Genomic DNA, 27770 nt, shown 5'->3' with positions numbered 1-27770 from the left:
CAACATTTTAAATCTGGTTCTTATTAATACGTAGAGTGAAATATACATTGCTGTTTGGTGACATTACACATTATTTCTCCAGTGTTGGCTATTTAACAGATGTATGTGCTTGACAGAATAGTGCAGTAGGGACACAGTAGCAGTACTGCTTCTTAGCAGCAAAATCGAGAGAACGTCAGAAATCCTAGCATGCATAGCAGTATCTGGGGCTGTACAGGACAGTTAAGTGAATAGCTGCAGACTTTCATCCTTACAGATATACAGGAATCTCCTGATGGTACAATTGACACACTTTTACGCCAAATGGCAGAAGAACAAACTAATAATGTTATTTAGAGAAGAAAAAAATCCAGGGCCTGATACAGCCATTCCTGAAGCATAATTGTTCATGGGTATCCAAAATTCATGAAGTATACTCGTGGACAATTCCGCCCACTAGCAATTGCTCTATCGCACCCTTCTAGAGGATGGCCACCTATTTCAACAAGCGAGGTAAGTGTTACGGCTGTGACATTTGTAGGTGAGTGGTGTCAAACTCCTTGGCAGTGTGGGCATGAATTCAATCATGATATACTTCCTTGGGACCTGAAAAGAGAGGGATTACGTTACCGTTTCGGTGTCTTTATTTTCTGGAGGACCTCCTCCATATTGGGGGCAAACAAACGGTTTACATTGCGTTGCATGCCCAATAAATGTGAGTGTGCTCCTAGATGAAATCTGATACATGCAGCTATCTATGGTGGTGAAAAATAAGGCTATACACAAGTGCCTTTATTCAATTATCTTATTACATGTTATGCTGCAGACAAACATAACATTTCACCGCTCCTCCACAAAATGTTCAAACCATTAGACTATTCTGATAGCCCTGAACCCCTCTCTTCCACCCCAACCCACTCTACCACGCCCTTCTGTAAATGTCTCCAATACCACTACTATGCTGTACGATACGTGACTTTTTTTAGTCTGTAGTTTTGGTGGCAGTACAGATATTTAAGATCATTATTGCCTTCTGTACAATGATGATTTAAAAACGTTTCGCAAAGGTTTGACAAAATTATGTATGAGGTTTCTATATTATATTCCCTGTCACCATAAATGATATAAACATATTTCCTTTCACCATAACCATTCACAACTCGAACAAAAATCTGTGAATTTGAGATGTGCTAAAGTCAAACCTGCTCCTGTTACCATATTTCTTCCAGTTGCTTACAAGCATTTGTCGGTCTTTGATGAAGTGAACACTTGCAGGCATCACTGTGAAATACACATCAACAGTTACTTAAGTGCAAAAGAGATCCTTGTGGTGTTGCCATGACCTTTCTTTCTATGCATAGTGTCAAATGCTTAGCCAGAATTCTTGGATTTTTTTTATCCTGGTTCTTAAGAACAAGTTTTACCTTCTGTAACAATGTATCTGTAAGAGACACAGGTCAGTTGTAGATTCCCTAGCTTAGAATCCCTCCTCCACCCCCCCCCCCCCGACTGGATCCGGAGGTTTTTCTATAGCAGTACCTCTGCGTGTCGGTAGGTGGCGTCGGTCGACACCACGTCCGTCATCAGTGTCGCGGTCGCCAGGATGATGTTGTGGTGCCTACTTAGAAACCGCTTCTGCGCGCTGACGTCTGTTCTGACACGACTTTCCATACCAAAAGCGCAGAGCAATGAAGGACACGGACCACTGGTGCACCACAACTACAGCCCTGTAAGGGAATCCCTATATTTAGAAGTCAGTTCGCAGAGTGGGGAGGATGGGTGAGGCGGTAAGGAATCTACAACTAACCTATGTCTCTTACAGATACATCATTAAGGAATGTAAGTAACTTGCTCATCTGAAAGAGACATTTAGTTGTAGATTCCTTACCTTAGAATAGATACCTCAGCAATACTATCCCCCGAGGATCTGCAAACCAAGTTCAGACAAAAAATTCCTGGAGGACCAAACGGGAAAAATAGCCATCCCTCTAAACTTGAGTGTCCAGGCAGTAATGTCTGGTGAATGTGTGCAGCAATGCTCACGTTGCGGCATGGCAGATATCAAGGAGTGGGACTCCACGTGCCAATGCAATGGTTGCTGCCGTAGCCCTAGTGGAATGAGCACGCAGCTCCACTGGAGGATCCTTCTTTGCTAAAGCGTAGCAGATCTTTATGCAAAGGACAACCCATCGAGAGATGGTAGGTTTTTGAACAGCCCGGCCTATCTTGGCACCTACATATCGAAAAAAAGAGTTGATCATCCACCCTAAAATCTTTGGTGCGGTCAAGGTAGAATCACAGTGCACGTTTTGGGTCCAGACGGTGGAGTCTCTCCTCCTCCTTGGAAGGGTGTGGTGGTGGGGAAAAAGGTGGGCAAGGTGATAAGATTATCCTATATGAAATGGTGTAATCACTTTAGGAAGAACCAAAGGCCTCGTTCTAAGCACCACTTTGTCCGGATGCAGAGAGAAGAAAGGGGGCTTGGAAGACAAAGCTTGCAGCTCACTCAACCTACGAGCAGAGGTGATGGCCACAAGGAAGGCAGTTTTCAGAGTAAGGAGCCTAAGAGGACAGTTATGAAGAGGTTTAAAGAGAACACACAAGATATGCTAGAACAAGATTCAAGTCCCACAGGGGCATTATTCAAAGAAGATGGAGGAAATAGATGAGTAATGCCCTTCAAGAATGTATTCACAATAGGAGACTTGAATAAGATTCGCTGATCTGTCAGCCGAAGAAAAGCAGAGATTGCAGCAAGATAGCCTTTGAGAGTGCTCAGAGCAGAACCCTGCTTTGCCAAAGAAAGTATGTACAAGAGGACCTCTGAAAGAGGGGCAGAAAAGGGATCCACAGTTTTTGCTGCGCACCATGCCACAAACTTGTTCCATCTACAGGCGTATGCTGATTTAGTGGAGGGACGCCTTGCTGCCAAGATGGCATTACAGACTTCGGGTGGAAGGTCGGAAGCTGTCAACTGTCGCTGTTCAATCTCCACGCAAGGAGGTGGAGAACCGTCCCCTGCTGCTGTGACAGACGATCCTCTCGAAGGGGCAGTCTGATCGAAGGATCGATGGCCATGCTCAGAAGCTTGAAGTACCAGACTCTTCGTGCCCAGTCCGGAGCCACAAGAATAACTTAAGCCCGGTCGCGCTAGATCTTCTTGACCACTCAGGACAGAAGGGGTACAGGTGGAAAGGCGTACAGGAGGCCACAGTTCCACTTGCGATGAAAAGCGTCGCCGAGTGAGTGCTGCCTATTAAACTCCAATGCACATAATTGTGGAGATTGCGTGTTCTCTTCGGTGGCGAACAGATCTAACCAAGGCTCTCCCCACCGCTAAAAGAGACCATGCACCACCTCCAAGTGAAGACGCCATTCGTGATTTACCAAGCACCGACAGCTTAGTTTGTCCCCCCTGGCATTCAGAGAACCCGCCAGGTGTTGAACCACCAGGGTCATGTTCTGAGTTTCCAGCCATGTCCAGAGGCGAAGAGCCTCTTGACAAAGGGTCCCCCACCTCGCCCAGTTTGTTGCAGTACCACATGGCGATGGAGTTATCTGCAAACACCTGCACCAATTTCCCTTTGAGAGAGGGAAGGAATGCCTTCAATGCCAGTTGATCAGCCGGAGCGCCAGCAGGCTGACGTGGAGCCCGGACTCTGCCGGAGACCAGACGCCTCTGATCTCTGCCTCTCGCAGATGGCCGCCCCATCCCAAGAGTGATGCCTCTGTCGCCACGGTTAGATCTGGTTGGGGAAGGGAGAGGGGTCTGCTTCTGACCCAAGCTTGGTTTGTTATCCACCAGTGCCATTGTTTTGCATTTCCCTCTGAGATCTGAACGTAGTCAGAAAGATTCCCCTTATGCTGGGCCCACTGGAACTTCAGGTCCCACTGCAGAGGTCACATATGCTATCTGGCATAATCCACCAGCAGGATGTAGGAGGCCATGAGGCCATGCAGCATCAGAGTCATTCTCACCAAAATCCAGGATAGAGGCACACACATCGTTATCATAGCTGGAAAGGTCTGGAATCGCTGCTCGGGATAGGCCAGAAACTGAACTGCGTCTAGAACAGCTTCGATGAAGGGAGCATCTGAAACAGAGTCTGGTGTGACTTTGGCACGTTTATATTGAACACCAGCGAGTGCAAGAGGTCCGCAGTAGTCTGGAGGTGGGAGACGACAGCCTGGGGCTACTCATCTTCAACAGCCAGTCGTCGAAATAGGGAAAGACTAGAACCCCTGATCTGCGCAGATGAGCTGCGATCACCGCCATCACTTTCGTGAACACCCGAGGGGCACTGGTAAGGCCAAAGAGCAGCACAGTGAACGGAAAGTGCTTGTGGCCCACCGTGAACCGTAGATAGCGTCTGTGGGCTGGTAAGACGGGAACATGGAAATAGGCGTCCTGCAAGTCCAACGCCACCATCCAGTTTCTTGGGTCGGGGGAGAAAGGACCTGAGCCAAAGTGAGCATTTTGAACTTCTCTTTCTGGAGAAAGCGGTTGAGGGCCCTGAGGTCTAGAATAGGAAGCAGCCCTTTGTCCTTCTTGGGCACCAGAAAGTAGCGGGAATAGCAACCACAACCTACTTCTGGCGCAGGTACCCTCTCATAGCTCCCATTGGCCAAGAGAGCTGAAACTTCCTGGCGGAGAAGTGCCAGATGATCCTCCAACAAGTGATCGAAATACGGTGGCATGGAGAGAGGGAGGGGTAGTCTCGAAGGGGAAGGAGTAGCCCCTTTGGACTATTTGTAAAACCCACCTATCGGACGTGCTGGATTGCCAGTGGAGGAGTTGATGGTAAATCCTGCCTCCCACTGCAGTTGATGGGCCTGAAATGTCGGACCAGGTAGGTTTGGAGGCTGCCGCGGTGGCGGGCAGGAAGGGTGGACTGGCCTGCCTGCTGGGTCGCAGAACTACGAGATCGCTAGGTCCCACTTCCGCGGCCACGCAGAGGCTGGGCAGCTTGCGAGAACCGGTGCCTGGACTGAGCCGGACGTGGTTGGGTGCCCCTTCCTTAGCCACGAAAAGCAGACTGGAGTGGGCTAGAAGGAGCGGCGGGGCCCAAACATCTGGCTGTAGCCCGAGAATCTGCTTTGTCGTCAAAAGGAGGACGGGCATCAAAGGGCATTTCCATCAAGGTTGACTGGACATCCCCCCGAAAAGCTAGATGTCCTCAACCTGGCGTAGCGCCTAAAGGGATACTGACGTGGCAATCGTTATGCCCAGTGAGTCGGTGGTATCCAGTTCACATCTCATCGTAATTTTGGCTGAGTCCCCCCCCACTGCCTTGGAGAAACGGTTCGGGCCTCCTCCGAGCACTAAGGCAGCACCTGCGCAACCGTATCCCAGATGGTATGGGAGTATCGGCCCAAGAGGCACGCAGTATTCACGGAGCATAGTGCCAAGCTGGAGGCAGAGAACATACGCTTCCCAAGGTGGTCCAGCTTCTAGGGTTCCCTATCTGGAGGGGCAGAAGGGAATGCACCCTTTGTAGAAGAGGCTTGTACCACCAAGCTCTTGGGGGAAGGGTGTTGGGTAAGGAACACTGGGTCGCCCGGGACCTGGCGGCGGTGGCCGAGCATCCTCTCCACAGGAGCCCCTGTGCTGGGCTTGGACTAGGAGCCCAGTAACAAATCAGTGAGGGCTTTGTTAAATGGCAGTAGGGGTTCGGAAGTGGACGCAGCAGGCTGAAGCAACACTGTCAGGAGGTTAGCCCTTACCGCTAGCGAAGGGAGCTCAAGGCCCAGGACCTTGGCCGCCCTTCTCACCACCACAGCATAGAACGCTCCCACCTCCGTAGCCACAGTAGGGGGAGAAAGCAGGCCAGTGTCTGGAGAAGTATCCAGACCACTAGCATCACCCAGTTCCTCTCATCAGTCCCGTTATTCCAGTTAAAAGGTCCAGCGACCCATCCCAGTCACCACTCTCTGGTCAATAGGGAACACCAGGTATGAACAGGGGAACAAAAGTACGCTATGGCGTTGGTTCCGACATTGGTCTTGCTCCGTGTCCAACTCAAAGATAAGGATGGGGATGGTGTTGGTTGGGGGCAAGACCGGCGCCATGGGCGTCGTTGTCAGGATCGGCGCCAGGGAAGGTCGAGTGAGGTCGGCCGGCATCTATCCAGAGCTATGTCGGGATCTGCGGGGGTCCCCCGGCGCCAGGGCTGCCTGCAAAAAGAACAATTGTTGGACAGAATGTAGAACAATGTCATACATTCACCCCAGTACAGAGATCTGGGACTAAAGAACAAGTTACTTACCTTCGGTAATGCTTTTTCTGGTAGATACAATATCTGCCTGTGGATTCCTCACTTTGTGAATATCCCCTTGCGTCAGCAACATTCGGAAATTCTTTTTGTAGCTTCGCGCCGACGTGGACTTGGACGTCATAGAGACACGGCATCGCACGCGACTCCGCTGACGTCACCGAAGCCTACAATAGGCCCACGCCGGCGTGATGACATCAGTTCCGCCCTTTTTTCCGTGCCTTCGAGGCACACGGACGGACCAATGACAGTAGACATATACACAGTATACGCAATACAAATATCAAGGTAACACACACAGTGTGAAGCAAATGCAATAAAACATTTGAAATACACAACTCCTTGACAATAAAATAAATACATTACAGAAACTCTGGTATAGAAGAGTGGACAACGGGGAGGCGGGTGGGTCAGTGCGGAATCCACAGGCAGATATTGTATCTACCAGAAAAAGCGTTACTAAAGGTAAGTAACTTGTTCTTCGGATAGATAAATCTGCTGTGTGGATTCCTCACCTTGTGAATAGAGTCCCATAGTAGTCCCCACTCCCGAAGGAGGGCGTCCACTCTTCTAAACCAGGAAATCCTGGAGAACAGAGTGAGCAAAGTGACCGTCCCTCCTCACTTTGGAATCCAAGCAGTAATGCTTCGCGAAAGTGTGGAGGGAAGACCAAGTTGCCGCTCTACAAATATCCTCTACAGGAACACCTCTAGCCAATGCTGAGGTTGAAGACTTAGCTGTTGTAGAATGAGCCCTTATACCCTCTGGTGGTTCCTTACCGGCCAAAGAGTAGCAGATCTTTATACAGAGGACGATCCATCTTGACAAAGTTCTTTTATGGACCGCTCTTCCTTTCTTGCAGCCAGCAAACCCAATGAAGAGCTGGTCATCCAAACGAAAGTCTTTAGATCTGTCCAAGTAAAAGGACACCGCCCTTTTGGGGTCCAGACGGTGCAACCTCTCCTCATCCTTAGAAGGGTGTGGGGGAGGATAAAAGGTAGGGAGGGTAATGGATTGACCAAGGTGGAAAGGAGTCACCACCTTAGGCAGAAAAGCAGCCCTGGTCCTAAGAACCATTCGATCAACATGAATGGTCAAGAAAGGGGGCTTGGAACTAAGAGCTTGAAGCTCACTTACCCTCCTTGCTGAGGTTATTGCAACGAGGAAGACTGTTTTAAGAGTCAAAAACCTCATAGGACATTTGTGAAGAGGCTCAAAGGGAGCACCCATTAAAAAAGTCAATACAAGATTTAAGTCCCACTGAGGCACAATAAAAGGAGTAGGAGGGAACTTATTTGTGAGGCCCTTCAAAAACCTCAAAACTACAGGAGATTTAAAAAGATGGCTGATCAGGCAAACGGAGAAAAGCCGACAGCGCAGAAAGATAGCCCTTCACTGTGGTAACAACAAGCCCCTGTTGTGCCAGAGAAAGGGCAAACTGGAGAACATCAGACAAATGGGCTCTCAAAGGGTCAATAGATTTCTCCCCACACCACGTGACAAATTTTGACCATCTATAAGAATAGATGTACTTAGTGGAGTCACGCCTGGCTGACAAGATGACATCCACCACGTCAGGCGGGAGAGAAAAGGAATTCAGGTTGCCCCGTTCAATATCCAGTCATGAAGGTGTAATGTCTGGAGGTGGGGGTGTAGAACCTGCCCCTCCATCTGAGAGAGGAGGTCTGCCCTGAGAGGGAGACGGAGCGGCGGGTGAGAGGAGAGGTGGAGAAGATCTGTATACAACACCCTTCTTGGCCAGTCCGGGGCGACCAATAGGACTTGGGCCCGGTCTAGGCGAATCTTCCTCAGAACCCGAGGAATCAAAGGTGTGGGAGGAAACACGTAAAGGAGTTGATTTCCCCAACTCAACTGAAACGCGTCCCCCAAGGCTCCTTGCATTGGATACTGGAGACTGCAGCATGACAGGCAGTGAGCATTCTCGCGAGTGGCGAACAGGTCCACCCGAGGAGTCCCCCACATCTGAAAGATGTCGTGAACCACCTCCGGGTGAAGCCTCCACTCGTGGTCGGCAGAGCACTGCCGACTGAGACTGTCTGCACGAACGTTCAGAACTCCGGCCAGATGATTTGCCATCAGACAAATCTGATGGTCCTGAACCCAGGGCCAGAGACGCAGAGCCTCTCTGCAGAGACACTGAGACCCCACTCCTCCCTGTTTGTTGATGTACCACATAGCGGTCGTGTTGTCCGTCAGGACCTGGACCGAACGACTGCAAAGGGAAGGGAGGAAGGCCTTGAGCGCCAAACGTATCGCCCGCAATTCTAGAAGGTTGATGTGAAGCAACCTTTCCTCTGGAGACCAAAGACCCTTGACCTCCAGATCCCCCAGATGAGCACCCCACCCTAGAGTGGATGCATCCGTTATCACTGTGGCCACCGGAGGAGGCAACTGAAAAGGCTTCCCCTGAGACAGGTTGCCTTCCACGCCCCACCAAGACAGATCCGCCGCAGCTTCTCTGGAGATCCTCACTGACTCCCTGAGATCTCCGTTGTGCTGATACCACTGCCTGCGGAGGCACCACTGGAGCGCCCTCATGTGCCAGCGTGCATGGTTGACCAACAGAATGCATGAAGCCATCAGACCGAGCAGGCGAAGGACCTTCAGGACTGGAACGACCGCTTCATTGTAAAATAAAGGAATCATTTCCTGTATGTCGCGAATCCTTTGAGGAGGAGGGAATGCACGACATACAGTTGTGTCCAGTACAGCACCTATGAACAGGTTGCGCTGGGAGGGCACCAGGTGAGACTTGGGTACATTTATCGAAAAACCCAACCTGTACAACAACTGGGTTGTCTCTCGCAGATGATGGAGCACTCTCTCTGACGACTCTGCTTTGATCAGCCAGTCAAAAGCAGAGGAATACAGGAATCCCTGACCTTCTGAGATGCGCCGCCACCACTGCCATCACCTTGGTGAAGTCTCGAGGCGCAGTAGTAAGCCCAAACGGAAGGACCGCAAACTGATAGTGCTGCGATCCCACCGTAAAACGGAGATACTTCCTGTGCGACTTCAGGATGGGGATGTGAAAGTACGCATCCTGCAAGTCGAGCGACACCATCCAGCCTTCTTCCAGCAGTGCCTGAAGAACCTGAGCAAGGGTGAGCATCTTGAATTTCTCTTGCTTCAGATAGAGATTCAAGATCCTGAGATCCAGGATTGGACGAAGCCTGCCATCCTTCTTGGGAATCAGGAAATACCGGGAGTAGCATCCCTGACCCCTTTCCTGCTCTGGGACCACCTCTATAGCACCCTTTCTTAACAAAGTTTCAACTTCCTCCTGTAGGAGCAATAGATGTTCCTCTGAGCAATACCCTTGGCAAGTAGGGTAATTGGGAGGGAACTCCCGAAAGGGAAGGGCATACCCATTTTCTACGAGATTGAGAACCCAAAGATCTGATGTAACCGATTCCCAATCCCGTAGAAAGTGGGTAAGCCGACCCCCCACCGGACCCACATGATCCTGAATGGCGGATCTAGGGCTGCTTTTCTGTGACTGGGGGATTGGAGGAGGTGGAGGAGGAAGAGGCTTGAAGCCCTCGAGGACGTGCCCTTTGCTTTCCCCTGTATGACCTATACAAGGTATTTTGCTGCTGCTGCTGTTTTTGCTGCTGTTGACCTTGTCTATAGGTACGAAAAGAAGAGCGTCCAAAACCTCTGAACTTTCTGGTCGTTGAACCTCTTACTTGAATACCAAGAGATCTAGCAGTTGCTCTGCGGTCTTTAAACCTCTCTAAGGCTGTATCTGCCTTCTTGCCAAAGAGACCAACTCCATCAAATGGTAGATCTAACAGTGCAGACTGCACATCCGCAGAAAAATCTGAGGATTTCAGCCAAGCTGATCTTCTTGTGGCAACCGCAGTGCCCATGATCCGAGCCACAGAATCTGCAGTATCTAGACCGCTCTGGATAACTTGACGAGCTGACGCTTGAGTATCAGATAACACCTCCTCAAAATCACTCCTGCAGTCTTCCGAAACCTTTGGAATCAACAAACGCATTGAGTCCATAAGTGCATGCACATACCTCCCCATGAGACAAGTGGCATTCGTTGATTTTAACGCCATACTTGCGGAGGAGAAAGTTTTCTTGGCCACTTGATCTTGTTTCTTGGCCTCCTTGTCACCAGGCACTTGGGGAAAAGCACCAACCGACTTTTTAGAGCACGCAGCCTGAATCACCAGGCTCTCAGGAGAAGGGTGAGACGATAAAAAGGCAGGGTCTTCAGGAGCCACCCTATATCTCCTCGCCACACTTTTTGAGACAGCAGGAGCAGAAAGAGGCTTTTTCCATACCTCCATAATAGGTTCAATTAAGGCTTCATTAAATGGGAGTAAGGGCTCCACAGATGAGCTTGGAGAATGGAGTACTTCTGTAAGCAGATTTGACTTAAACTCAACAGTTGGCAATGTCAAACCTAAAAGTCCTGTTGCCTTCCCCATTACCACGTGATATGGCTTGACATCCTTTGAAGGCGTATCCGGACCTGATGGCAACTCCCACTCTGGGGAAAAATCAAGGCCACTAGCATCAGCCAGCTCTTCGAAACAATCCTCATCCAGTTCACCTTCCTACAAGTCTGGGTGAGATTCGTAATACCTCCGTTCCTCCTGGAGGCGTTGTGCTTCCCTCCTGAACCTCTCCTTTACACGGATCGGAGTCGGATGCACTACCGACTCCGACGGAGCCGGAGCCGAAGTCGGTACAGAATCCGAAGGCTTAGATGGATGTTCCAAAGATCTGCTCGGAGCCGGCGAAGCCGGTACCGGAGTCGTCGACTTCGGTCTAGCCGGTGTCGACCTCGGCGGAGCCGGGTACTGCCACAGCGGAGTCGGGGCCGGCATATACGGCATGAAAGGTGCCGGGGCATAAGAGTGAGGCACACCCAAATTAAATGCCATTGGACCCATGTGACCCGAAGGTGCACCAGAGGGGTACCATGATCTCGAGAAAACCCGAAGCATAGCGTTCAGGAACGCTGATGGATCCTGACCTGGTGCAGGAAAAGGTGGATGATCACCCTCAGGTCGATTTCGAGGCAGATTCGAATCCGGCTCTTCAACAGGCGCCGATTCTTCTTCCTCATTAGGAACTTCCTCGAGCTCTTCTTGAGCCGCAGACGGCATCGGAGTCGGATTGGAAACCGGAGTCGGAGATTGAACCTGTGACTCCGAAGGCGAGGCTTCATCTTCCCGATCCGAAACCTCTTGTGGTTGAATTACCTTCGATTTAACCTTCTTGGGCGATCTCGACTTCGAGCCCGACTTCGAGCCCGAATGACGTCGAGACTCATGTCTCCTTTTCTTGTGTTTCTTATGTGACCTCGAAGCATGATCTGATGAAGACTTCAAAGCCGACGCCTCTCGAGATCTTGATCTTGACCTCGACTTCCTCGAGCGGGATCTTGAAGACTTCTTTCCTTTATCGGCTTTCAGTTTCGCCACAAGAAGTTTGGTCTCCCTCTCTCGCAGGGTCTTTGGGTTCATATTTTGGCACGACGAACATCCATCTACGTCGTGGTCGGAGCTTAAACACCAAATACAGTCCTGGTGTGGGTCCGTAACGGACATCATTTTCCCGCACTCCCTGCAGGGCTTAAATCCAGTCTTCTTTGTCGACATTATAAGGAGACAAAGAGACAAGTAAACAAAGAAACTAAGAAAAACAGTAACAGAGTTACCAAAAGCTACTGAGTATCCCGAAACCGTTAGCGTCGACGACGCGGAAAAAAGGGAACTGGTGTCATCACGCTGGCGTGGGCCTATTGTAGGCGTCGGTGACGTCAGTGGAGTCGCGTGCGATGCCGTGTCTCTATGACGTCCAAGTCCACGTCGGCGCGAAGCTACAAAAAGAATTTCCGAATGTTGCTGACGCAAGGGGATATTCACAAGGTGAGGAATCCACACGGCGTATGTATCTATCAGAATGCATTGTTGTTTTGCTCCCTATGCCATTCCAGTTTGTACCCAGCCATATGCAAATCAGTCTTGACCCTGCGCCCAATGGGAACAGTTCAGCCCGAACTGCCAGGCCAGGTCCTCGCTGGACTGGAAACAAGCATCTTAGGGCCGGTTTCGGGGTATCACCCCTTTTCAACCAGGATAGCTTGAGTCCAGTAGCATGGAGAGCACAGGATCCACGTCTGGGCAAACCCGTCCCACTCGGAGTGACAAATGCAAAAAGAACAATTGATGGACAGAATGCAGAACACTGGAATACATTCACCCCAGTACAGAGATCTGGGCTTAAATCCATTGTTTTTTTGCTCTTCATGCCATTCCAGTTTGCACCCAGCCATATGCAAATCAGTGTTGACCCTGCGCCCAATGGGAACAGTCCAGCCCAAACTGCCAGGCCAGGTCCTCGCTGGACTGGAAACAAGCATCCTAGGACCGGTTTCGGGATTTCACTCCTTATCAGCCAGGACAGCTTGACTCCAGTGGCATGGAGAGCACAGGCCCCACGTCTGGGCATACCAGTCCCACTCGTTGTGACAAATGCAAAAAGAACAGTTGATGGACAGAATGCAGCCATATGCAAATCATTCTTGACCCTGCGCCCAATAGGAACAGTCCACCCGAACTGCCAGGCCAGTTTCTCCCTGGCCTGGAAACAATCATTGAAGGCCAAGGACTCCCGACCAGCTCTGTGAGGCCCTAAGGCGCGCCAGCGGAGTCAGGATGCCCAAAGATGAGGTGTAAGGCCTTGTAAAACTGTCGAAGTTGGGCCAGGGGATGCTCTGGCTCCCGGAAATTGGGGGAGGCTCAGAGTTGTCTCTGAATCAGGAACCAGAGATGGAGCCTTTGAGTGACGGCGTTCTGAAACCCGCAACGCATCAGCCGACCGACGGGGAGAAAGTGAAGCGCGCTTGTGCTTCTTTGAACTTATTTGTTGACCTCGATGACTTGGGAGTGTGATGTTAAGTGGGGGCTCCGCAAACGGCCTTGAGACCTTCCTCTCGAACAAGACTGGGAATGACGCGGAGCCAACCGCCGGGCCTCCAACAACTTTCGGGACCACTTCCTCAAAGTCTTCGGATGCATGGCCCGGCAGTCAGAGCACGACTTTGGGTTATGGTCGCGCTCCAGACACCACAAGCACACGAGGTGCGGGTCCGTCACTGACATCATCTTGTGATAGGACCCGCAAGGCTTGAAACCGGTCCAACATTGGGATGTCCCTCTTACACCAGGATTCAATAGACTCGAAAAGAAGTTGACAAAACGTTGCAAAAAAGCTAGCCAAAAAGTGGCTAAGGAGTAGCTCTCTCGGGATCTGCACTAGGCTGGAGAGGAAAAAGAAGGAACTGACATCAGCGCGCAGGGGTGGAGTCTAAGTAGGCACCACAACATCATCCTGGCAACCACGACGCCGGACACGGAGTCGACAGACGCCATATACCGGCGTGCAGGGGTATTGCTAAAAAAAAATCTACCAGATCCAGCCTGACGCTTGGGGGAAAATCTAAGGTAAGAAATCTACAACTAACTGTCTCTTTCAGATACCATATACAGCATTGGAAGGGCATGATTTGTCAACTTCATGCTACGTAGCATTTTAATGAGGAAGTGTTAGTCTTCCTCTTTCACCTGCATTGATACACCATGATGCTGATCTGCCATATGCTGAACATCAAAGCCAATTGAGAGAATTAGTTCTGCTCCAAAAAGAATACTTATTTTAACCAGCATACTTATTTTAACCAGATATGACTTTTGTTAAATGTTCCTTCAGATGAAAGAGTAACTGTTTTTCTAGGTGTTACCTTTTAATGAAGTGAGACAACAATCACATTTTAATTTTAGAGAGGGAGGAACATTGTGAATGGAAGAATGCAGCTTCGCCAGCAAAACTCCCAACTGTTCAATTTAAGAAATGTGACTGGGGGGTATTTTCAAGGAATGTGTAATTCAGAGTTTATGCCAGTCATAAAATACTGGTCATGACCATAGTCCTGTATTACTCCGTTCTCCACTAAGAAGGATGTTTTTTGTTGAATATTTACTGAAATAAATATTACTTGATAGATTACAAGCGTATTCTAATTGACTCCATGACAGAAAACCTCTCAACGCATTTCATTTTATGTGGTTTAATAAAGACAGCTTAACTTTGGTACACCGTTCTTTACTGGAAAAACGGTCTAGTGCCTTCCCCTTGCAACCCATCATAGAGGCAAAGGTGGACTGGAGTATCTTGCAATCTAAAGAACATGTGCAATATTTACTACCTTGCAACAAAGGTATCAAAATGTAAATGGAACAAGAAACCTTTAAACCTTAAGAATGTGAACATATTAGATTTGAAACTAATTTCTGAACTTAGTGTTAAACAGTTTATTGTATTTCAGTTTTAGTTTGATGCAATGAAAGCAATATATGCTACCTGCGGGTATTCGTGCGCTGTATAAATTCCATTAACATTAACTTATTTTACAAAAACGAATTACGCATACAAATAAAACACAAGAAAACCTAAATGCTACATATAACGCCAACATTCACTATACTTTTACTGGCTGAGCATACAATAATAAAAGCCCTGGCAAAGTCAATAGAACTCGTGTATTGGGACCTGTTAGGATTGCAGATGTGGTTTCTCAATGCTGTGCAGCATTAGGAAAAATCCAAATGCGTTCTGCTGATGCTGTGCAGCATGAGGGAATTCAAAAAAGAAAAGCAAAAAACACGAACGATGCAACCACTGTCATTTCACTGATGTGGAAATGAGTAATGATATATGCCCGCACAGGTGTCTCGACATGGACGCCATTTTCTTTGCTTGATTTATTTAGCGATCCAAGATGGAGATCAGTAGAATTAGAAAATAAAAAAAATGTGTTTAGGGGAAATGCCTTCGGTATTCGAGTGGCCCGGCAGCAAAAGGCAGCTGCTGGACCTCCGAACAAAATTAATTGAAAAAGCGATAGGTTAGGGAAGGGTGGAGAGTAACGCAGGAGCTGGTAGGTGAAGCAACTTGGAGGAACGGGGTGAGATGAAAGACAATTAAAGCTATGTAGGGGATGAGGGTCAAAACGGCACACAAAGGAGAGAGCAATACTGAGCGCTTGGGAGAGAAGCACAATAGAAAGCAGCACGGGAGGGAAAGAGCAGCACAGCACACGAATAGCCAAAGCCGGTTCGCTGGGGGGGAGGAATGCAGCACATGAGGGAAAGAGCTAGAAAAAACACATTCTTAAGGAATGGTGAAAGACGAGCGGTTAAAGGATACAAGCCATTCAGTCAAAAGGATGGTAAAGAGGCTCCGCTGCAGGGGAGAGCCAAACTAGAGAGGGAAGGCAAGTTATCAAATGTGAAGCAAATACATTGATAACAAAGGCAATACATGGTAAGCAATGGGCAGACTCTTAGACAACTGTAAATGATTGGTAATACAACAATAGGTCGTTCACAACCAGATAAATTGCACTGTCTGGTGGACGAGGCATAAAAAGTGGTTACATAATAGGGAACTGTAAAATGATTCAGGTCATCCATTTGAACTGTGCCCTTACAGCTAAAAGGAATGTCCACTAAAGACTTCAAACCATTTTACAATGGTAGCCTAAATGAAGAAAGACGCAATTTGAGACTAGCTCAACGAGCGTGAAGATTCTCACTGTTCCTTGAACACCTTAAGCACTTGAGATAGCTGAGGAGCATCTATAACAAATGTATCAGAAATTCGAAAGCAAATTTCTTTAGAAACCAACTAAATGAAGCCAGATATCACACACAAAAACTGTTCAAACTTGTCAAACTACAATATAATAGGCAACCCCAACCCTTCCACAATTGGGTCTAATCTGCAGAAAAACTACAAGGAATTTGCCGCCTCCTTCGTGAAAAAACAAAAAAGACTGATAGTGATCTACAAATAGCAATGAAGGACAGTCATGCTTGCTCCAGTGAAGCAGTAATTAGGCGGGGGTGGGGGGGTGGGATGGAGGGAAAGGGGTTGGGAGGGGGGGGGGGGGGGGGGGGAGAGAAATAAATAAATAAAAGATCCCTTACTTGCTGGCCGGTACCTCTCTTCCGTCCTCTTCCTGGCTTTTGTTCGTACAGGAAGCACCCAGGCTCCCCTTAGCCAATGCAGTGATGTGATTAGTCTGAGCGCCGTGGTTCGGTGTTCAGATGGGAAATGGGAGCCTGGGCATGTTCTCCAGCCAGGCTGTAACTCAGCATGATTGGAGAATATGCAAAGTGCCCATGAAGGTTTGGCTGGCCCCAGAGGACCAGCCAAACATTCATGCACACTTAGGAGGGTGCCACCACGCCTCGCCCCTTCGCTGCCCAGCCTAGCCCCGCCCCACAAAACTGCCCCAGCACAGAAAAATAACATGATAACATTATCATTATTTTTCCTTTTTTGCCGTGCTGAAAGGTAGTGGAGTGATGCTCCTCCACCTTAGCGGAGGAGCCATCCCTGATGGATCACCTTCTAGTCATAGCTCGGATCAGAATCGCTGAGCCCCAATATCTCCAAGGACACATCCTGAAAAACAAATCTTCGTGGAACATATTCAAAACCTTTGCACCATTCTTAAAATTTTAACAGCACAGAAACTGTCAAACCACTTCTGCAACCCTCTGACGTCCAACTTCTTCAATGAGATGAACATTTCTATACTCTCACTTTGGACCCAGATAATAAATGCTTCCCTACTTTAAGGCACTATTCCAGACTCCCTAAAATCTGGGCAGGTAATACCCTATTTTGAAAAAACCCATTGTGGATCATGCGGACCCAAATAACTTCAATTCAATTTCCACCATTCTGATTCTGGCAAAGCTCTTGATAAATGTGTCCATGTCCAACTATGCTACCACATAGATCAATTCCGACTGATAGACCAATTCCATCTGTCTTTCGTCGAGGTAACAGCATGGAATCCGCTCTGACACACAAATTGATGACGCGCTAAAAATACTAGATCAGAATTAATCTTACCTTCAAAACCTCATTGACCACTCTAACTTTCTAGATGGTCAAACACAACTGTCCCTTAGACTTCTGGAACACAGTATCCATTCTAAACTGGTTTGCCTCGTTTCTACACAACAGAACTCAAAGATTTAAAATTAACCAGTTCCTATTCAATTCCACTCTAGTCACATTAGGGGTTCTACAGGGTTCACACTCTCACCCAATCTCTTTAACCTGTTCATGGAGCCTTTAACTTAAATTCAGAAATTATCCAACATTCAATATCACTTGTATGCAAATGACACCCACTTGCACCTGGAAATCTCTTAACTCAAAGATAACTAATCCTTCAACATAACTCTGCAAAATCCCCAAACTGGCTGACCTGCAACCACCTCAAACTAAACGCTTTCAAAACGGAATTCCTCCACGCAAAAAATCACTAGATATCGAAGAATGGATAAAGCAACTAACAGCTCTGAACTGCCTTCCACGCATTCAAGATTCCATAAGATCACTGGGAATAACCCTTGACAAGAACCTAAGCATGCAGACTCAGCTGAGCCAACAAAGGAGCAAACTTCCAAATGAAAGTACTAGGAAAAGTTAAACCCTTCCTCTCCCTCAACGACTTCAAGTCAGCTGCTCTAGTGAGTTCCAGGTTACCTAGATCTAAGTTGGCTCCACTAAGGGAACCTCTGAACTCTGCTGCAAGGCTCATCACAGCATCCAAAAGAAACAACTACATCACTCCCGATCTGAAGTCTCTAAACTGGTTCCCATATGAGGAAAGGATACAGCTAAAACTCGCTTGCATGACTCGAAGCCCTACGCTTCAACACACTGAGGTACCTGGCAGAAAAACTGGAGCTTTTTGGCAGTTGCAGATCCTCTACAAGGACCCGCACCTTATTGTTGAAAGCACAGAAGTTTTGTAAAAAGAAAACCTACAACCAAGCTTTCTCGGGGATTGGGCAGAGAATTTAGAACTCCCGGCCTCCTGAAGAACAAGTTACTTACCTTCGGTAACGCTTTTTCTGGTGGATACAGTTACTGCCTTTGGAGTCCTCACCTTGTGAATATCCCCCTGCGTCAGCAACATTCGGAAATTCTTTTTGTAGCTTCGCGCCGACGTGGATGAAGTCACAGAAGCATGGCATTGCGCGCGGCTCCCCTGACGTCACCGATTCCATAATAGGCCCACGGGCGTGATGACATCAGTTCCGCCCTTTTTTCCGTGCCTTCGAGGCACACTGACGGATCAACAACAGTAGATATACACACAATGTACACAGTACCAAATAATCAAAATAACACACACGGTGTGTAGTCAATGCAGGAAAGCAATTATAACACATTTCCTTTGACAATAAAATATTTACATTACACTAAATCAGGTATAGAAGAGTGGACAACGGGGAGGCAGGTGGGTCAGTGAGGAATCCACAGGCAGATACTGTATCCACCAGAAAAAGAGTTACCGAAGGTAAGTAACTTGTTCTTCTGATGGATACATCTGCCAGTGGATTCCTCACCTTGTGAATAGAGTCCCACAGCAGTCCCCACTCCCGGAGGAGGGTGTCCACTCTCCTAAACCAGAAAATCCTGAAGGACAGAACACGCAAAGTGGCCGTCCCTCCTCACTTCGGAATCCAAGCAGTAATGCTTCGCGAAAGTGTGGAGGGAAGCCCAAGTCGCTGCTCTACAAATGTCCTCTACAGGTACACCCCTAGACAAAGCAGATGTAGCAGACCTTGCTCTAGCGCAATGAGCTCTTAAACCTACAGGAGGTTCCTTACCCGCCAGAGAGTAGCATATCGTGATATACAAGACAATCCATCTCGACAGCGTGCGCTTGTGCACCGCCTTGCCTCTTCTGGCTCCAACAAAACCAACAAAGAGCTGGTCATCCACTCTAAACTCTCTGGTTCTGTCCAGGTAGAAGCTCACAGCCCTCTTCGGGTCCAAGCGGTGAAGTCTCTCCTCCTCCTTGGAAGGGTGAGGGGGAGGATAGAAGGTAGGAAGGGTAATGGACTGCCCTAGATGGAAGGGAGTTACAACTTTAGGCAGAAAAGCAGCCCTGGTCCTGAGTACCATTCGTTCAGCATGAATGGTCAAAAAAGGGGGCTTTGAAATAAGAGCTTGAAGCTCACTTACCCTCCTTGCCGAGGTAATTGCAATCAGGAAGACTGTCTTAAAAGATAACAGTCTCAAGGGACACTTGTGCAAAGGTTCAAAAGGTGAACCCATCAAGAAAGTGAGCACCAGATTCAAGTCCCATTGAGGCACAATAAAAGGAGTAGGAGGAAATGTATTTGTAAGGCCCTTTAGAAACCTTAAAGCAATAGAAGATTTAAATAAGGACGGCTGATCCGGCAGAGAGAGAAATGCCGACAAGGCCGAAAGATAACCTTTGACCGTAGCCAAAGCAAACCCTTGCTGAGCAAAAGAAAGAACAAACTGAAGTATGTCAGACAATCAAGCCTTCAAAGGGTCAATGGACTTCTCCCCACACCAAGAGACAAATTTAGACCATCTATAAGAGTAGATAGACTTGGTGGAATCACGCCTCGCCGGTAAAATAACATCCACCACATCATGTGGGAGAGAAAAAGAATTCAGGTTGCCCCATTCAATCTCCAGGCATGAAGGTGTAAGGTGTGGGGGTGTAGAACCTGCCCCTCCATCTGAGAGAGGAGATCTGCCCTGAGAGGGAGACAGGGCAGCGGGCACGAGGAGAGGTGGGGAAGATCTGTGTACCACACCCTTCTTGGCCAATCCGGGGCGATCAAAATGACTTGACGCATCTTCCTCAGAACCATAGGAATCAGGGGTATGGGAGGAAATGCGTAAAGGAGTCTTGAGTCCCAACTCAACTGAAACGCGTCCCCCCAAAGCTCCCTGCATCGGATACTGGAGACTGCAAAATGACAGGCAGTGAGCATTCTTGTGAGTGGCGAACAGGTCCACCTGAGGAGTTCCCCACGTCCGAAAGACGTGATGAACCACCTCCGGATGAAGCCTCCACTCGTGGTCGGCCGAAAACTGCCGACTGAGACTGTCTGCACGTACGTTCAGAACTCCGGCCAGATGATTTGCCATCAGACAAATCTGATGGACCTGAACCCAGGACCAGAGACGCAGAGCCTCTCTGCAGAGACATTGCGACCCCACTCCTCCCTGCTTGTTGACATACCACATCGCGGTAGTGTTGTCCGTCAGGACTTGAACCGACTGACCGCGAAGGGAAGGGAGGAAGGCCTTGAGCGCCAGACGTATCGCCCGCAACTCTAAAAGGTTGATGTGAAGCAACCTTTCCTCTGGAGACCAAAGACCCTTGATCTCCAGATCCCCCAGATGAGCACCCCACCCTAGAGTGGATGCATCAGTTATCACAGTGGCCGCCGATGGAGGAAGATGGAAGGGCTTTCCTTGAGACAGATTGCCTTCCACGCTCCACCAAGACAGATCAATTGCAGCTTCTTTGGAGATCCTCACAGACTCCCTGATATCTCCATTGTGCTGATACTACTGCCGGCAGAGGCACCACTGGAGCGCCCTCATGTATGGTTGACCAACAGAATACAGGAAGCCATCAGACCGAGCAGACGGAGGACCTTCAGGACTGGAACGACCGCTCCATTGTAAAATAAAGGAATCATTTCCTGTATGTCGCAAATCCTTTGAGGAGGAGGGAATGCCCGACACACAGTTGTATCCAGTACAGCACCTATGAAAAGGTTGCGCTGGGCGGGCACCAGGTGAGATTTGGGTACATTTATCGAAAAAACCCAATCTGAACAACAACTGAATTGTGTCTTGCAGATGATGGAGCACCTTCTCTGGGGATTCTGCCTTGATTAGCCAATCGTACAGATAAGGGAAAACTGGTATCCCTGATCTTCTGAGATGTGCCGCCACCACAGCCATCACCTTGGTGAAGACTCGAGGTGCAGTAGTAAGACCAAACGGAAGGACCGCAAACTGGTAATGTTGCGAACCCACCGTAAAACGGAGAAACTTCCTGTGCGACTTCAGGATGGGGATGTGGAAATATGCATCCTGCAAGTCGATCAACACCATCCAGTCTTCTTCCAGCAGCGCTTGAAGAACCTGCGCATGGGTGAGCATCTTTAACTTCTCCTGCTTCAGAAAGAGGTTCAAAACCCTGAGTTCCAGGATTGGACGAAGTCTGCCATCCTTCTTGGGATCAGGAAATAGCGGGAGTAGCATCCCTGACCCCTTTCCTGCTCCGGAGCCACCTGTATCGCACCTTTTCTCAGTAACGCCAGGACTTCTTCCTGCAGGAGCAGCAGGTGGTCCTCTGAGCAAAACCCTTGGCAAGGAGGGTAATTCGGAGGGAACTCCCGAAAGGGAAGAGCATACCCATTCTCCACGAGCTTGAGAACCCAAAGGTCCGATGTGACCGATTTCCAATCTCGTAGAAAATAGGTAAGCCGACCCCCCACAGGACCCACATGACCCGGAATGGCGGATCTAGGGCTGCTTTGCTGATGTTGGGGGGGGGCTTGAGGGGGGGGGGTGGGGTTGAGGGGGGGTGAGGGAAGAGGAGGAGGATGCTTGACGTCCTCGAGGACGAGCTCTTGGTTTGCCTCTGTATGACTTATACAGCGGATTTTGCAGTTGTTACTGTTGAGACTGCTTGCAGGGACGAAAGGAGGACCTTCCAAACCCCCTAAACCTTTTGCCCACAGTTCCTCTGGATTGTGAACCCAAAGACCTGGCTGTAGCTCTGCTGTCTTTGAATCTCTCCAACGTAGCATCAGCCTTCTTTCCGAAAAGGCCCGAGCCATCAAAAGGTAGATCCATTAAGGCAGCCTGGACATCCGCAGAGAATACGGAAGTCTTCAACCAGGCCGCTCTCCTGGTGGCAATTGAAGATCCCATAACTCTCGCCACCGAGTCAGCTGTATTCAACCCACTTTGGATGACTTGCCGAGCAGCAGCTTGAGTTTCAACAAGCACCTCATTAAAAAAAATGTCTGTCCTCCTCTGGAATTTTAGGGGCCAACTGCTTCACCGAACCCATCAAAGCATGGATATAACGCCCCAAGAGGCATGTGGCATTCGTTGACTTGAGAGACATACTCGCTGACGAAAAAACTTTCTTCGCGGATTGTTTTTTTTTTTTTAAATCTTTGTCTCCAGGCACCTGAGGGAAAGCCCCGGCAGATTTCTTGGAGCAGGCTGCCTGCACCATCAAGCTCTCTGGCATAGGATGTGAAGATAAAACGTCTGGGTCTCCAGGAGCCATCCTATATCTTCTTGCAACAGCTTTAGCAACTGCAGGAGCCGTAAGAGGTCTACTCCACACCTCCAAAATTGGCTCCGTCAAAGCTTCATTGAAAGGAAGCATAGGCTCTATCACTGAAGACGGAGAGTGGAGGACTTCTGTCAATATATTAGACTTGAACTCCGCAGTAGGCAGATTCAGATTCAACAGTTCTGCTGCCTTCCTGATGACCACATGATATGGTGCCACATCCTTTGAAGGGGCATCTGGGACAGAGGATAACTCCCAATCCTGAGACAGCTCCAATCCACTAACCTCCCTTAGGTCATCAAAGAAATCTTCCAATTCCTGCAGCTCACCTTCTTCTATCTCCGCTTCTCTGTACCTCTGCTCCTCTAGAAGTCGCTGAGCCTCACGTCTCGACCTCTCCTTCGGAAAAGGAGTCAGCAGATCCGCAATCGACTTCGATGGAGCCGGCGTCGAACTCTGAGCCGGAGGACCAGGCCGCTGTTCTCGAGGTCGAACAGGAGCTGGCGCCGGTGACGAAGGAATCGGCGTCGAAGACCTCGGCGGCACCGAGAAATGCCAAGGCGACGTCGGAGCCGGCATAAATGGCATGAACGGCGCCGGAGCATAAGTCTGGGGGACTCCCAGATTATAGGCCATCGGACCCATGGGACCAACCGGTGCTCCAGAGGGGTACATGGCTCTTGTGAAGACACCATACATGGCATTTAAATACTGTGTAGGGTCCTGTCCCGGGCCTGGAAAGGGAGGGTATAGATCCCCAGGCTGCTCTCGAGGAGGCACCGGAGTATTGTCGACCTCTTCCTCGGGTTGGTGTGCCGGAGTCGTCGAACCCTCAGAAAAGGGAGCCTCTTCCTCCTCTCGAGTTGGTGTTCGAGACGGTGCCGGAGAGGGATTCGACACCGGAGCCCGTGAATGCTCCGGCGACTCCATGGGCGAAGCCTCACCTTCCGGATCCAGAGCCTCTGGTGAAGGAGATATATCATCTTTACAATGATATATGGTCTGAGGACAGGCACCAAACGCAATCTTCAGGCGGGTCCGTGATTGACATCATTTTCCCACATTCTCCGCACGACTTGAATCCGGTCTTCTTCAAGGACATCTCGACAGGAGACAAAGAAACAAGAAAACACTGAAAGTAACAAACAGTAACAGAGTTAATCAATAGCTACAGAGGATCCCTCGAAAAACCGTTAGCGTCGATGACGCGGAAAAAAGGGAACTGATGTCATCACGCCGACGTGGGCCTATTATGGAGTCGGTGACGTCAGCGGAGCCGCGCGCGATGCCGTGCTTCTGTGACGTCATCCACATCGGCGCGAAGCTACAAAAAGAATATCCGAATGTTGCTGACGCAGGGGGATATTCACAAGGTGAGGAATCCACTGGCAGATGTATCCATCAGAAATAAGCTTGAATACCTCAACTGGAACATTAAAAAAAGAAGTCAAAATGTTTCTGATTAACAACTTTCTGCTCTAGAGCCCACTGACTCTTCTCTCCAAGTTATTACTCTCTTGTTATGACCTTGGTTATTGATTTGTTGGCCTGGACATTGAGGTGGCCTTTGCCCCAACCTGTGGAGCTGCTCCCACTGTGTACTGTTCACAAGTATGTTTTTTTTAATCTACCTGTTTCTTCTTCCCTGACCATTTTTAAAGCGTTTGATACCCCGCTAGGGTCACACGGACACTATATAAAACTATATAAAACTTTATAAATAAATAAAATTCTGAAGGATGGTAAATATTCTATGCTGTAGGGAAGGAAGAAGCAGAGGAGTCATCAAATAAGATGCAAGCAAATGAGTCAAGAAAGCCAATTGATTTTAAGTAGTGGGTTGACACAAAGCCCTCTGAGCACTGGTACTTTCCAAAATAGGTATAAGATTAGACAGCAGAGGTAAAAGCTACCTGTAGGTGAGACCTAAAAGCAGGTCTCTGCAGCTGAATTGTCTGGAAGAAAAGGAAAACAGAGTTCTAGGAGAATACATGCTAAATGAGTGTAGAATAAAATGGTCAGAACTCCAAGATAGGCTTTCGCAAGTATGAGGAGAGAGAGGAGATTTGGGTTGGAATTATAATCTTCAGTTGAACACGCATAAAAAAGTGAATAGTCTGCCTGAACAAGCCTGCAATGTAGTTTTTGTAAACATATGCAATATTATTATTTAGAAGTTTATAAAGCACTCAGCTACCTCCAACGGGGGTGTCCCGGCGCTATGACAGGTGGCAGAAGTAGGTACCAGGAGGGGATTAGGGGCTGGAAAACAGCAAGGGCTTTAGGACACGTCAGAAGATAGTTTCAGACTCAGCAGTACGCAGAGAGAATGGCAGGCTGTTCCAGGCTTTGGCAGTGATCACTGCAAAGGCTCTGCCACCCATTCTAGATCGGCGGAAACGGGGAGTCGCCAAGAGGCGAAGACGATTCGATCTAAGGGTACGGCTATAATGGGAGTGCTTGAGTCGAGCTCTAATTTAAGCTGGACCACATCCCTGAAATGTCCTGAAAGCCAGGACGAGAGAATTGAACTGAATACGTTTCATCACAAGAAGCCAGTAAAGCTTTCTCAAATGGGGAGTGATCGAATGGCGAAATGGTATTTTGCATATCAGCCTAGCCACTGCGTTTTGAATGATCTGCAGGCGTCTGATCAAATATGCTGGTGCCCACAGATAAAGACTATTTGCATATTCAAGATGTGAGGAGTTCAAGGCATGAATGATGGTCCGACAGGACTCCAGGGGGAGGAAGTTAAGGATTTTGCAGAGCATGTGAAGTTTACCAAAGCAGGCAGAGGTGACCTGACTAATTTGGTATTTGCAGGACAGCTCATTGTCAAACCAGGACCGAAGGTTCCTAGCAGAGTCCACAGGTTTAGGAGGGGGTTTCAGCACAGATGGCCACCAAAGCGATGTGAGCGGGAGGCTTTTTTGATTAAAGAACAAAACCTCAGTTTTGTCTGAGTTGAGCTTAAGCGTATTCAGTGACATCCAAGTGGAGATATTGCACAGGCAGTGTCTGAAATTTGCAAATGCTGCTTTGGAGTGATCATCAAATGAGAACACCAGTTGTGTGTCATCGGCGGAGATCACTCTCACCCCACAGGATTCTATTAGTGCAGCCAGGGGGGAGAGGTAAACATTGAAGAAGCGAGGGCTCAGATCAGAGCCCTGGAGGACCCCACAACTCAAGGGGTTCTCCTCGGAGACAAAAGGATGGAGAGAGACTTGTTGAGTTCAGCCGCTAAGGTAGGACCGAATCCAATACAAGGGGGTGCCTTGAAAGGCATTAAATGTGTAAAAGTAATAAAAAGTAAGGACGCGCCATGGCCTTAAGGTAGTGCTTAGATGTTGGCAAATACAGTTCAAAATGACCTATAGCAAACATTAACAACAACATAAAATAAATGGATGTTACTTGCTTTGTAGCCATCTATTATTCGCATGTAGTGATATAGATTCACATGCACTGCCTACTCCTCCCATCTAATGCTGGGTTTGGAAGTTTACACCTTGTTCTTCTTCAAAGAAATCTTTCAAGTCACAAGATCCTGTGGTGACTCCTCTTTGAGGTAATGCACATGATCATCGGCTCCATCTTGACACTAGTTTTTTCACATTAGGTGTAGTAGGGCTGCGCTTGAAATAGTCTATAGTGATGACCATGCAATGTGAATGTAAATTAAGTGAATCTTTTGGGTATCATTTAGAACAACCAATGACTTCCAAGTAGGTGGGTGGGCACATGTGAATCTACAGCACTACATTTGACAAATAGATGCTTACAAGGTAAATAACAATCCATTTGTAGCCTATATAACTGTAGATACACATGCTCTGCTTAGACTGTTATGCAGTTCACCCCATGCTGAGGCTAATCACTGGGTGTTGCAGATGTACAAAATTATATTTTTAGTACAGCTGTCTCTACACGTACAAGGACAGCCCCATCTCATCTGTTGGAATGTGATCTAAAAAAGCCATGGAGGCACCTTTTTTGTCTTGTGGAATGTGCCCTGTGTTTGGGGGGAGGCGGCAAAGTTCGCTTTGCTTTTTTATAACAGGTTTGAATACATCATTCAGGGGAATTGTAGGTGCGCTACTCACCTGTGAGGGTCTCAAAGCGATGAGGGTGGGGAGGTGGGGGCTTGGGGTTAAAGCAGCTCTGTTCAGTTGAAGAGCCAGGTCTAGAGTGTCTTCCTGAAGATGTTCAGGGAGGGGGCACGTCTGATGTTGATCGGGAGCTCGTTCCAGGTCTTGGCCGCGATGTAGCAGAAGGCTCGTCCACCTGTTCTGGCTCTGCGGATGTGCAGGGTTTCAGCGAGGGAGAGTTCGGCGGATCGGGTACGTGGAAGGAAATTCTCTCGTTGAGGTACTGGGGTTCGGTGTTGTGGAGGCATGTGTAAGCGTGGGTGAGTATATTGAAAGTAACTCTTCTCAACGGGGAGCCAGTGGAGGTTACGCAAGTGTTGGGTGATGTGTTCTTGTCGAGGGAAGCCAAGAATGAGTCTGGCTGCGGTGTTCTGTATGGTCTGGAGTTTGTGGAGTTGAGACGTGTTGATCCCGGTGTATAGGGCGTTTCCGTAGTCCAGTCTGTTGATTATGAGTGCGTGGGTGACTGTCTTTCTTGATTCGGTGGGGATCCATTTGAAGGTCTTTCGGAGGAGTTTGAAGCAGCTGGAGGCGATGACGTTGACCTATTGGGACATGGAGAGGGAGGAGTCGGATACAATGCCGAGGTTTTGGGCGTGGTCCGCGGGGGTGGGAGGGCTACCGAGGGCAGTGGGCCAACAGTTATTGTCCCATGCAGAGGGGGAGGGTCAGAGGACGAAGACCTCTGTCTTCTCAGAGTTGAGCTTCAGGCAGCTGCTGCTCATCCAGGATGTGACGTCCTTCATTCCTTCCTGGAAATTGAGTCTGGTGGTGACAGCGTCATGTAGATTTTGAATAGTGTGGGGCTGAGCGACGATCCTTGGGGTAATCTGCAGTTGATTTCCGTGGGTTTGGAGAGAAAGTGTGGCAATATGATTCTTTGGGTTCTGCCGGTTAGAAATGAGCGGAGCCAGTTGAGGGCGGTTTCCTGTATGCCGGTGCTGTGGAGTCTGGCGGTGAGTGTGAGACTCTGTTGAACGCATGAGCCTAGCTAGTACTGCATTAAGATTCCAAACTGGAGCTGGTGGGGTTCTTGGAGGTATTATCCTCTTTAGACCTTCAATGAACGCTTTGACAACAGGGATTTTAAAACAGTGAATGGTGTTCTCTATTTTGTAGCTATGCAGCATC

General features: G+C 48.6%; 1 protein-coding gene across 2 annotated transcripts in view; it reads right to left on the bottom strand.

Moving 5' to 3' along the window:
• The window catches only part of SMURF2 (SMAD specific E3 ubiquitin protein ligase 2), a 1185768-nt gene that overhangs the window by 70586 nt on the left and 1087412 nt on the right, over positions 1-27770 (bottom strand). The gene's annotated exons all lie outside the window — the stretch shown is intronic.

Source organism: Lissotriton helveticus, chromosome 7 (genome assembly GCF_964261635.1).
Source record: "Lissotriton helveticus chromosome 7, aLisHel1.1, whole genome shotgun sequence".
Lineage (NCBI taxonomy): Eukaryota > Metazoa > Chordata > Amphibia > Caudata > Salamandridae > Lissotriton > Lissotriton helveticus.
This window is presented reverse-complemented; position numbering and strand designations above follow the sequence as displayed.